The 12,531-nt window shown below is 38.7% G+C and overlaps 1 protein-coding gene across 1 annotated transcript in view; it reads right to left on the bottom strand.

Annotated features, from left to right (window-relative positions):
- Positions 1-8,382, bottom strand: part of LOC143032848 (phospholipid-transporting ATPase ABCA3-like) — a gene marked incomplete in the record, with an annotated part of 109,840 nt that extends 101,458 nt beyond the window's left edge. Inside the window, 1 exon segment of the mRNA XM_076198012.1 lies at positions 7,649-8,382.
- Positions 8,383-12,531: the final 4,149 nt, after the last annotated feature.

Raw genomic sequence — 12,531 nt, 5'->3', positions numbered from 1 at the left:
GTAGATCAGATTTTTGTGGTAAGATATATGTGAGAAAGCTTTACCAATTTTTTTTTTTTTTTTTTTTTTTGGGGGGGGCTTTATGGATTTAGAGATGGTTTATGCTAGAGTAAACAGGAAGGCACTGTGGGAGGTTTTGCAGATATATGGGATCGGGGGAAAGCTGTTAAGGACAGTCGAGAGTTTTTACGAAAGCAGTAGAGCAAGTGTTAGGAATGGAAATGGAGAGAGCAAGTGGTGAGGTAAAAGTGGGACTATTTCAGGGATTTCATGTCACCATGGCTATTCAATGTGTACATGGATGGGGTGGTGCGAGAGGTAAATGCGAGGATAGTAGGAAGGGGATTGGAGCTGGTTAAAGAAAATAGGGAAAAGTGGGAAGTGCGCCAGTTGCTGTTAGTTAGTCACGAAGTTTGGGAAGGTGTGCGATAGGAGAAAGTTGAAGGTGAATGTAATAGTAAAGTGGTGAGATGTACAAGGGGAGAGGATGGCAACAATTTAGAAGTATTTTTGAAGTAGAGAGGCGGGAGGAAATGGATAGCTTGAGGTACTTGGGGTCACATGCAATAGGAAAGGGAGGAGTGAAGGTGAAGGTAAACTGTAGATTGAGAGAAGAAAGTAAATGCCTTAGTATATCAAAAATGTAATGGGAAATAGGCATTTGGGAATAGATGCAATAATGAGATTATATGAAAGGGTGATTGTGCCGACAGCACTGTATGGGGCAGAGACATGGAATTTAAGAAAGTTGTTTGAGATGAAATGTCTGAGAGGTATGGGAGGGGTTACAAGGCTGGATAGAGTGAGAAACGAGGAGGTGAAACGAGCTGGACTGGAAAAGGAGATGACAGATAAAGTTGATGAAAGAGTGTTGTGATGGTTTGGACAAATGGAAAGAATGGGCGAAGAAAGATTATTAAAAGAGATGTGGAAGGCGGGGGTGAATGGAGCGAACATGAGGGGATGATCGAGGATGAGGTGGATATCTGTTGAGCAAGGAATGGAAAAGGCAGGAGATAGGGGTGAGTGGAGAATGGTTGTGTATAGAAGATACTGTGATGCAATGAAGGGAGGAGGTTGGGAATGGGGGTGTTAGGGAGTGGCCATGTGTGCATGATATTTTGACGCAGCCCAAAGGGATTTTTCTCCCGTTTTTCTGCATAATGGGACAGAGAGGAGGGTCACCAATTAAGTGAAGTGGCCTTGCTGTGGATATGCTGTGTCTTGCTGCATTACTTCTGACCCAGGGCAGTGGGCAGGATGCAGGGATGAGCCATCATCTCTGAGGAGCTAAGATGAGAGGAAGGATAAGGGCGGTGGATGGGAATAGAATGGGTGGGAATGAAATGGGTGGGAGTGGGTATATGCCTTTTGGCTTTGGCTACCTACCTGGTAAGAGGGAAACAGACTTTGGTATATAAACAGATAGTTTATATATGAATGGGTAAACGTGCAGGGTCAAAGTTACCAATAGGCATAGTAGGTCATTGGCCTAAGACCAACGGGGAACTGGAAGCTCACTAAAACTAATGTGTTGCGCAAGAATGAAAAAAAAATCATACAAAATAATAATCAATAAATACATGAATAAAAAATTAATAAAGAAAAATCAAATAATGAGTGCAATAAGCTTTTTAAGTAAAGAAAAACGTATAGACACACACGCACACATACACACGCGCGCGCACACACACACACACACACACACACACACACACACACACACACACATATGTATATATATATAATAACCACTACGACAAAGATCTTGCCTGCCTTAAAGGGGTGTTATTAAATGGTATTTCAGAATGTTTTAAAAATGAAAGTGGCTTACCAAAAAGGCACAGGGAGGCCCTGTCTGCTCTTAAGAAGCTTGACAACATCATCATCACAAAAGCGGATAAAGGTGGCAATATTGTTATTTTAGATCAGTCTGTTTATGTCACGAAAGCCCATGAGTTACTTCATGATTCGGCCACTTATGAAAAACTCACCAAAAATCCCCTTAAGAACGCAGCCCCCGAGTTTAACAGACAAGTCCGTAATATCACAGTTGATAAATGCATTAATAATTTGAAAGTTACCAACCCTAAGCTCCCATATTTTTATGGTCTCCCTAAGATTCATAAATCAGACATTCCCCTCAGGCCCATCATATCCAACCGCGGCTCCTGCACTAGCAAACTTGCTAAATGGCTGGCGGATATTTTATCCCCGTACGTAGGGAATTTCTCCAATTCTCATATCACAAATTCATGTGATTTTATTTCTAAGATCAAAAATATGAAAGTTCAGGGTTTAAGGCTCCTCAGCCTGGATGTGTCCTCGTTATTTACGAATATCAATGTTGATGATGTACTTACTTTTTTGGAATCCAAACTGCAACCGTTTCAAGACTTTTCCCCCCTCCCTGTCAAAAAAATTCTTGCTTTAGTTCGCCTGTGTGTTTCTTCAAATGTTTTCTCCTTTCAAGACCAATTCTTCCGTCAAAAATTCGGTTGCAGTATGGGTTCCAATTTGTCTCCTGTTTTGGCCAATTTGTACATGGAGTATTTTGAGTGTTCCCTTTTGCCCAGCATCAAACCGCCCGAAATGATTTGGCTCAGGTACGTAGACGATATCTTTTCGGCGTGAGATGACAGTTGGAGCCCATTTGAAGTGTTCCATGATAAATTGAACCAATTGACCCCGAATCTTAAATTTAAAGTTGAATGGGAAGAAGGACACCAAATCCCTTTCTTGGATATTTTGTTAAGAAGAACTGATGATAATTTATTCTTTACAGTGTACCGTAAGCCCACCCATTCAGGCAGTTATCTCCACTTTTTTAGCAATCACCCTGACAATGTTAAGAAAAGTGTTGCCTCTGGCCTTTTCTTGAGGGCTTTCAGGATTTGCAGTCCTCAACTTCTGGACCATGAGATTGAGGTGATCAAATGTCAACTTGAGAAGTTGGCTTATCCACCTTGGTTTCTGGATCAAGCCCTCAGTAAGGCTAGGGCCAACCATTTTAAAACTTCCGTCCCCTCAAGTTTTCACCGCTCCTTTAAGGACATTTTAAAAATTCCATTTAATAATACCATCAGTTCTTCTACTAAATTGTTTCCTCATGAACGTCTCACTATTGCCTATCACTATCCTAACACCGTGCGTAAGCAAATTGTGAACGTTCAACAAAAACCGAAGGAAGTTGAGTCACCTGGTGTTTATTGTTTGCCCTGCAAAGATTGTGATTTGGTTTACTTGGGTCAAACTGGAAGAGACCTGAACACTAGATTGGCAGAACATAAAAGGTCAATTAGGTATGGGCAAGAAAATTCGGCTGTATTTCTTCATGTCAAAAATAAGAATCATTCTTTCGACTGGGGTAAGGCCAGATTAGTGTTCAAGTCCCACTGCGGTTTCAGGAGAAAAATAGTCGAATCAGCATTAATTGAGGAATGCCCTAATATTAATATTTCTAAAGGGCAGTGGACACCTGACATAATCTCACGCGCAGCAGTTGCCAAGTTGGTGCGGACACTACATCCTCCCCTCTCCTCACCTCCTCCCACCCCCGCCACCCCAGTGTGCCCCGCGCCTGAGTGAGGTCAACTGTCCACATCTCTTCTTACTGTAGTTTATAAGTCCCCTCTGTTCTCTATCTTATGTACTTTCCTGAAGAGGGCTACAGTTGATAGCCGAAATATAGGATTTTTCTTTATTCGAAGTTTATTCTTTCTCCGACTGTGGGTTCCTGTGTGTAATTTACAAATGTGCTACTACATTTCTGTTTAGATATATATATATATATATATATATATATATATATATATATATACATACACATATATATATATATATATATACATATATATATGTATATATATATGTGTGTGTGTGTGTGTGTGTGTGTGTGTGTGTGTGTGTGTGTGTGTGTGTGTGTGTGTGTGTGTGTGTGTGTGTGTGTGCAGAAAAACCACCAAGGAGAATGATGTGTTGACTGAGCGCTTTCGTCTATTCAGAGTACATACAATGGTGAAATAAACATGCTTATTTATAGAAGATGGGAGGCAATGGATGAGAACAGGAAAAGATCGTGAGGGAGTGTCTCGTGGTTAACCCATACCGTTCGCGGCCCCAACTTATTTGACATTCCCTGACTTAAATTTAAGTTGCTGACAAATGTATCTTTAATCAGATTGGATTCTATTATATTTCTAGTCAAGTATGGCTTATTTCTAACATTTTCTTTAGCACCCTCCCAATTAATGCAATAATTAAAACCCCTTAAATGGACAAAAAACGTGAATTTGATCGTGCTATACCGGTGGAATGGAAACCAAGAGTGTTAGATCACTGTTATGGAAAAATGAAGTTTGTGTGCAAAACCCTTATCGTTAAACTTGACAAAAAGTTTGACAATTTAATCAAAGGAAGCAATTGGACTAAACATGCCAACCCAAATTTTGTGATTAACTTGTTCTTATTAAAAATTCCCCAGGTGGTGGGGTAGGCTGTGTTTACAGCATTCCTTGTCTTAAATGTGATAAATACTATATAGGTCAAACAGGAAAAGAGTTAGTTACTAGAATTAATCAACATAGGTATAGTGTGAGATCAGGTCAGTTGTCCAGTAGGATTTCCGTACACGTAAGAGACCATAACCATGCCATTGATTGGAATAATTCCAAAGAAATGTCTCTTCCAGATCTATGTTGGATAGAAACATTATTGAATCCAGTTTTATTAAACATTCTTTTGGTAACATTATGAACGTAAGTTTAGGCTTATATAAACTTGGTAAATTTATTTAAAGAAAATAGTTGGTTATGTAGCAGCCCACGCCGTGTCCCCGTCCTGACACGCTTTGGTGAGAAATTGTCTTGTGTGACCTTCCATGTTCCTGTCTTGCCCATTACTTTTCTGTATATACGTTCCTACCCATTGTCATTCTGTATTCCCTGAGGATGTCTAAATAGACCAAAACGTTTGGATCATACTGTCTTATTTCCCAAGTGTATTTCTGCAATATGTATATTATATATATATATATATATATATATATATATACAGGGTGTCCCAACAAATGTACTCACTCTTTGTCCTCCCAGTACTCATGCATTTTGTGTTCAAGTAGGTGTTTGACATGGATACATTCAGATGGGATTAAATTAAATTCATGAAAATAAAATGTACAAATTATTATTTAATGTAATTTATAATTATCTAACACAAAATGCATGAGTACTGGGAAGTCAAAGAGTGAGTACATTTTTGCGACACCATATATATATATATATATATACATATATATATATATATATACATATATATACATATACATATATATACATATATATACATATACATATATATATACATATATATATACATATATACATATATATATATATATATATATATATATACATATATATATATATATATATATCTTATACATATGTGTGTGTGTGTGTGTGTATTTACCTAGTTGTATTTACCTAGTTGTATTTTACGGGAAGGGGAGCTATGCTCGTGGGGTTGTGTGTGTGTGTGTGTGTGTGTGTGCGTGCGTGTGTGTGTGTATTTGAGACGTAAGTGAGAGAAGGATACACAGGAGTCTTAGTCTGAGTTTATTCCTGTCTAGTTTCGCAGGTATGCTTATTCAAAAGAAATATCATACTTGCGAAAGTAGTCAGGAATGAAATCAGACTAAGACTGCTGTTTCCTACTTCCACTTACATCAATCTCTCAGATTGTCTCCACACACACACACACACACACATATACATATACATATATATATATATATATATATATATGATACTGAAACATGTCATATTTCTATAAATTTGGGGGCCCAGCGACGAGTTTGGCTTTGGGCACACAAGTAGGTAAATCCGACCGTGTGTATGTGTTTATGTATGTGAGTGCGTGGGTGTGTGCGTGCGTGCATGAGTGCGTGCGTGTCTGCCTGCCTATGCTTGTGTGGGTGGAACAGTAACTAAAGCGTCATAAATTTGGCTGCCATTTCTTATCTGCGCCCTGCTCAATCACGCGAAGAATAGTCAACTGCGGTTCAAATCATCCTCGTCACCAATTTCTTACTCATAGATCTCGGTTCATGAGGACGTTAGTCAAAGGTTAGATAAGGATAAAGTTTTACGAAGATGAAGTAACACGCAAAGACTTGGTGACCCGTGGTTAGACACAGGAGTGATATGCATATGCGGATTAGTGAGTGTGTGCATACACATTTGCAAATATATATACGTGTAATTGTGTGTGTGTGTGTGTGTGTGTGTGTGTGTGTGTGCGTGTGTGCGCGCGCGTGCGTGTGTTAATATTAATGTTATCATTGCCATTTCTATTATCATCATTATTTCTATTAATCCTACCATTATCTCTATTATAAGAGACCAGCGACAGGTACCTGCAAGTGGCGGTCCTTTGAAATAGACGTCAGATAGGATCATCTCTCTGGTGGCACAACCCCGAGGGGGTGACACTCGGTTTCCTAACCCAGCCCAAGATATCCCAGCTTCGACTGTATTTCCTCCGTCCTATTACACATGGAGATCTGGCAACCGCCGACTGCTCCCCTTGTGCTACTATAAGCGCACGGCACAGAAACAATTTCACATGAAAACAACACTGACAAAATTTTTCTTCTACTTTTTTTTCCTAGCAACTGTTGTGGGGGTAGTGAGTAATTCAGTGAAAATTGAGACAACAATGATGTAATTATCACTCTCATGACAATTGATTTGCTAAAATTCTTCTACCATAATCCTGGGGATTTATAGAGAAATGAGTGAGTGACCATTAGATTTCGTGTTGTAGTCTCAGCAGTTGTGTATTTTGCCGGAAAAGACCAGTGATTCTATACTTGGGGACAGAATCCCACCTAGGTAGTGGAGACAGTAAAAGATAGATAAGAAAGGTAGTAGAATAGGGGAATAGAGGTTAAAATTGACCAACATTCTTTTTGGATCATGTCAAGATTAGCGAACCCAGTCACAGCAGGGTTCGCTATTCTCTACAAGAAGATTATTGGGATAGTTATTCTTTACATAAATATAATCGAGTTCGCTTTTCTTAACGTACGCACTTCGGTACACAAACATTTCAATAACTGATTAAATTATAAAGCTTCTGTTCACTACTTAACCTTTATAAATCCTCACTGGTTTAAAAGCGGTTTTCATATACTGGTTTTAATTTCTATATTCAGATATCCAGAATGTCTCAAGGTTAGGTTAGGTTAGGTTACGTTAGGTTATATATACGGTTGACAGGTTATCAGGGTTCTGTTATGTAATCGCCATACGGTATCCTTTCAATAACTAGTTTTAATAATATCTTTTATGGAAACTGAACATTATGTTACCATGTTATTTTCATTGTTTACTCATTGATATAAATTTAGTATATTATTTCTATCTTTTGTCAAAGGCTTGCTTTTCTTTAATATGAAGACATTTGGGTTTGCCATTCTTTACATGAGGATCTTTGGGTTCGCTGTTCTTGACATAACCCTCTTTTTTCATAAAAGAATGCTGCGCAACTCTGGTCCGTAGGGAGATCCCTAAAGTATCAACAGGTCAAGGATGGGAAGTCACACGGGGCCAAAAGTCGCGTGCCAAGGAGAAAATGTGTCACTTACCGCAGTGCCAAAGGTCACGGTTGACAACTGCCGCGTGTCACGAAGAGACACTGTGTCTCAAGAAGCCATGACACAAGGCTCGTGTTGCGTTGCTAAGGCGAAGGAGGGCACAGTCTTGTCCGTCACTCGTGACGTTGTCGCGTGCTATGTCCGTGACACGTTTGAAGTCACGGGTTTACGTTAAACGTGACATAGCGAACGTATGAGGGCTGTGTTGCCCCGTTTGTAAATTTTCTTGTTTCGGCAAATCTCGCGTGGAACATTGATTCTTATTTCAACCTCTCTCATGACTTAAATAGAGAAAGAATTAGAAGAAAAAAAAATTACTTTTCCGTAAAATGTAAGGTCACTTCATGTCCCAGCTGCGACCGAAACCATCACCTTTGCCTCATGCACACGAAGAACCAAGTGAAGCGGTCGTCACTAGTATCCGTTGGAGATCGAATCGTCGTTTTCGTAATCCTGAATCCGGAATGAATTGGCCGCTGAGTTCCTGTCCGATATCGAAGAAACCAGAGATAGATAACGATAATAGATATATAGAATCACGACGCCATTGATGACGCAGACAACAAGAACGAGTTTACAGATCAAGTGTAGCGCCATGCATATCTGTAAACACACAACGCGAGGGTGCTTCCCTCCGTGCCCGCTAACGTTCTGAGCTCGACTGAACTCGGGACGCGATCGGCAGCGCCTGACCATCTGCAACGCTTCCGTCGATCGGTGGGTTACCTCCGTTCCCCCTGCGCGTGTAGTCTGTCCCTACACTCACACGAAATTATGCATCAGCCCAGCCAAAGGATAGATAGATCGTTAAAACACATATTAGGCAGGTTGGGCAAATGGTCTCTCTTAGAATAGATACCGTGAAGAGACTAGGTGGTTTTCTGTTTTTTTGTATCCATTCACATTGTGTGTGTGTGTGTGTGTGTGTGTGTGTGTGTGTGTGTGTGTGTGTGTGTGTGTGTGTGTGTGTGTGTGTGTGTGTGTGTGTGTGTGTGTGTGTGTGTGTGTGTGTGTGTGTGTGTGTGTGTGTGTGTGCATACGGGTACATATACGCACGCATACATGTATATACCTATGTATGCATGCAACTACAATGTATGTATGTAACGTATGTATGCATGCTAACAGAGCATTAGGTTTCATTGCTAGGACGATTACGAATAGAAGTGCAGAGGGAATCATCAAACTTTATCTGGCGTTAGTTAGACCCATCCTTGACTATGCGGTATGGTTTTGGTCTCCGTCCTATAGAATAGATATCAGTTCACTAGAATCAATACAGAGGAGAGTGACCAAAATGATACATGGGCTCAGAAATTTACCTTACGAAGAGAGCTTAGGCACCTTAACCTACTCGTACACTCTCTGGAAAGAAGCAGAGTGCGGGGTGATCTAATAAAGGTGTTCAAGTGGATCAAAGGCTCTAAGAAGGGTGAGGCAAACAATGTCATCATATTGAGACAACAGGGCAGGACTCGCAGTAATGGATTTAAATTGGACAAATTTAGATGAAAGAAGGAAATAGACAAGAACTATTTTACTAATTGGGTGGTCAACGAATAAAATAGACTTGGTAACCATGTAGTGAGCGCCGAAAATATCGGTTGTTCTAAGAAACGGTTTGACAACTTTATGGATGGGGATAACAGGTGATAATGGACATGGAGCTGCCTAGTGTAGGCCTTATGGTCCCTACCAGTCTCCTTCATTCTTATCTTCTTATGTCCTTATGCAAGTATGCATGCATGTATGTTTATATGTATGTATGTATGTATGTATGTATGTATGTATGTATGTATGTATGTATGTATGTATGTATGTATGTATGTATGTATGTATGTATGTATGTATGTATGTTTGTATGTATGCATGTATGTATGTATGTATGTATGTATGTATGTATGTATGTATGTATGTATGTATGTATGTATGTATGTATGTATGTATGTATGTATGTATGTATGTATGTATGTATGTATGTATGTATGTATGTATGTATGTGTGTGTGTATGTATGCATGTATATATGTATGTACGTATGTATGTATGCATGTACTGTATGTATGTATGTATGTATGTATGTATGTATGTATGTATGTATGTATGTATGTATGTATGTATGTATGTGTGTGTTTGTGTATGTATGTATGTATGTATGTATGTATGTATGTATGTATGTATGTATGTATGTATGTATTTATGTATGTATGTATGTATGTATACATGTATGTATGTATGAATGTATGTATGCATGTACGTATGTATGCATGCATGTATGTATGTAATGTATGTATGTATGTATGTATGTATGTATATATGTATGTATGTATGTATGTATGTATGTATGTATGTATATCCACTCGAATCCTCCTCACTTACCTACTCGGCACCTGATCGATCACTCTACGTAATCTTAGAATGAACACTTCGTCATTCCGAAACTCTGCCTGTGTACTTAACGTCTGAGGGCAGAAATCTAAGAGGGGGTTCGACAGACACGTGTTTAAAGTGATGTGTGAACGTGTGAACGGGGTATTTGGGGTTGAACCAACGTGTTCGACAACCAAATACCCCGTTCACACGTTCACACATCACTTTAAACACGTGTCTGTCGAACCGCGTTCGACGAACCGTTAGAACCGTGTAAACCCCCTCTAAGAGTTGGTGAGTAGCACATCACTGTTCTCCTCGTTGGCGTTTGTGGGGTGAATAACTTGACCTTTTTCTTAACGCCTCATTCATATTTCACATCAGAAAAAGGGTAAGTTCTTCCGTCCTGGACAGGAAATGAATATCCTGGTTATTCTATCGACTAAAAGTTGCATCAGAGTTGTCAGATTAATTCGAGGTACTTGTGCGTGTGTGGTTGTATTAGTGCGTTCATGTGGATTTACCTAGTTGTATTTACCTAGTTGTATTTTGCGGGAAGGGGAGCTATGCTCGTGGTGTCCCGTCTTCATATCTCGTTTTATCTAGACTGTTTTTAAATTCGTGTATTGTTTTTGCACACACCACTTTCTCATCTAACTTGTTCCAAACGTCTATTATCCTGTGGGGAAAGCTGTTCTTTTTCAGGTCTCTTCTACTGTATAACTGCCTTTCTTGATTTTCTTTCCGTGTCCTCTTGTATTTCTACTATTCCATTTTTTTAGATCCTTTCTATCAAAAGTTTCTATGCCTTTCATGATTCTATAAATAGTTATCAAGACTCCTCTCTCTCTTCTTTGCTCTAATGTCTGTAGCTCAAGTTTTGCTAGTCTCTCTTCATATGATAGTTCTGAGAGTGTTGGTGCTAATTTCGTAATTGCTCTTTGTATTCTTTCAAGATTTGTTATACATTTTTTTTTGTACTTGGTGACCACGTCGTCGCTGCATACTCCAATCTTGGTCTTATCAAAGTGACTAGTATTTTCTTCACCATTTCTTCGTCCAGGTATGTGAATGCCACTTTGATTGTTCTTATTAAATTATAAGTTTCTCCAAAATTTTTGTTTATATGTTTTTCAAGGGACATATTATTCATAATAATGACTCCCAGGTCCTTCTCATTTTCCATTTATTGATTTCTTCTTTTCCCAATTTATATGATCCCACTATTCTTTTTTTGCTTCTTCCAAATTCCATTATACTACACTTCTTAATATTGAATTCCATCTCCCACTTCCTACTCCATTCCCATACTTTATTGAGATCACTCTGTAACGACTCACAATCTTCTTCAGTGTTCACTTTCATCAACAATTTTGCATCATCCGCAAAGAAGCTCATATAACTTTCAATTCCTTTATCCATACCATTAATATATATAAATTAAGCATTATTGGGGCCAGAACTGTTCTTTGTGGAACTCCACTTATCACTTCATCCCAATTAGCGTTTGTCTCTTTTCACCACTCATTTGTCTTTCATGCAAGAAGTCTTCCGTCCACTTCAGCAGTTTGCCCTGTTTTCCTCCATCAGTTTCCAATTTCTTTAGCAACTTCTTATGTGGCACCTTATCAAAAGCTTTTTTCAGGTCTAGAAATGCACAATCAGCCCATCCATCTCTTTCTTGTATTACATCTATTAGCCTTAAATAGAAACACATTAAGTTTGTGACGCACGATCGTCCTTGTCTAAATCCAAATTCCCTTGGATTTAGTATTTTTTTTCCAAATGCTTTACCCATCTAATTTTGATCATTCTTTCGCAAATTTTAGCTATCGTACCTTGTAAGAGAGACCGGTCTATAGTTAGTAGGGTCTTCATTGTTCCCCCTTTATATATTGGTACTATATTTGCTCTTTTCCAATCTCCTGGAACTTTTCCTTCTTTCAATGAACTGTTTATTAGGCTATGTATTTTTTTGTCTGTTAGTTCATTCCTGCATTCTCTCAAAATCCAGTTTTCCATTTCATCTTTGGGGGACTTTCTCCTCCCACTCGATATCTCTAGGTTGTATGTTCTCCCCCATAAACACCGATTTAAAATGCTTGTTCATAATTTCTGCCATTTCTATTTCCTCTGTGTATTCACCTCCTCTTTTTCGTAGTTTCTCTAATTCTTGTTTGTTTTTCACTTTGTTGTTTACAAATCTGTAAAATAGTTTTGGTTGATCTTTACATTTTTGTATGACATCTTTTTCGTATTTTCTCTTTTCTTCTCTGGACACTTGTACATATTCATTTCTATAACTAGTATATATTTTCCATTTTTCAGGTCTTTTGTCTTTTTTTTCCATTTCATCCAAGCTTTATCCCTTTTGTCTTTGAACTCCCTTCATCTTTTACTGAAACAACACTTTACATATTCTTTTTCTTGCTTTTGTCTTGGAACATACTTTTCCACTCCTTTATAAATTTTGTCAAAATATTCCGTTTCTCTTCTACTGTTGTT

This window comes from Oratosquilla oratoria, chromosome 14 (genome assembly GCF_046742065.1).
Source record: "Oratosquilla oratoria isolate Oo_2021 chromosome 14, ASM4674206v1, whole genome shotgun sequence".
NCBI lineage: Eukaryota > Metazoa > Arthropoda > Malacostraca > Stomatopoda > Squillidae > Oratosquilla > Oratosquilla oratoria.
Note: the sequence above shows the minus strand (reverse complement) of the source record. Positions and strands in the feature narration are given on the sequence as shown.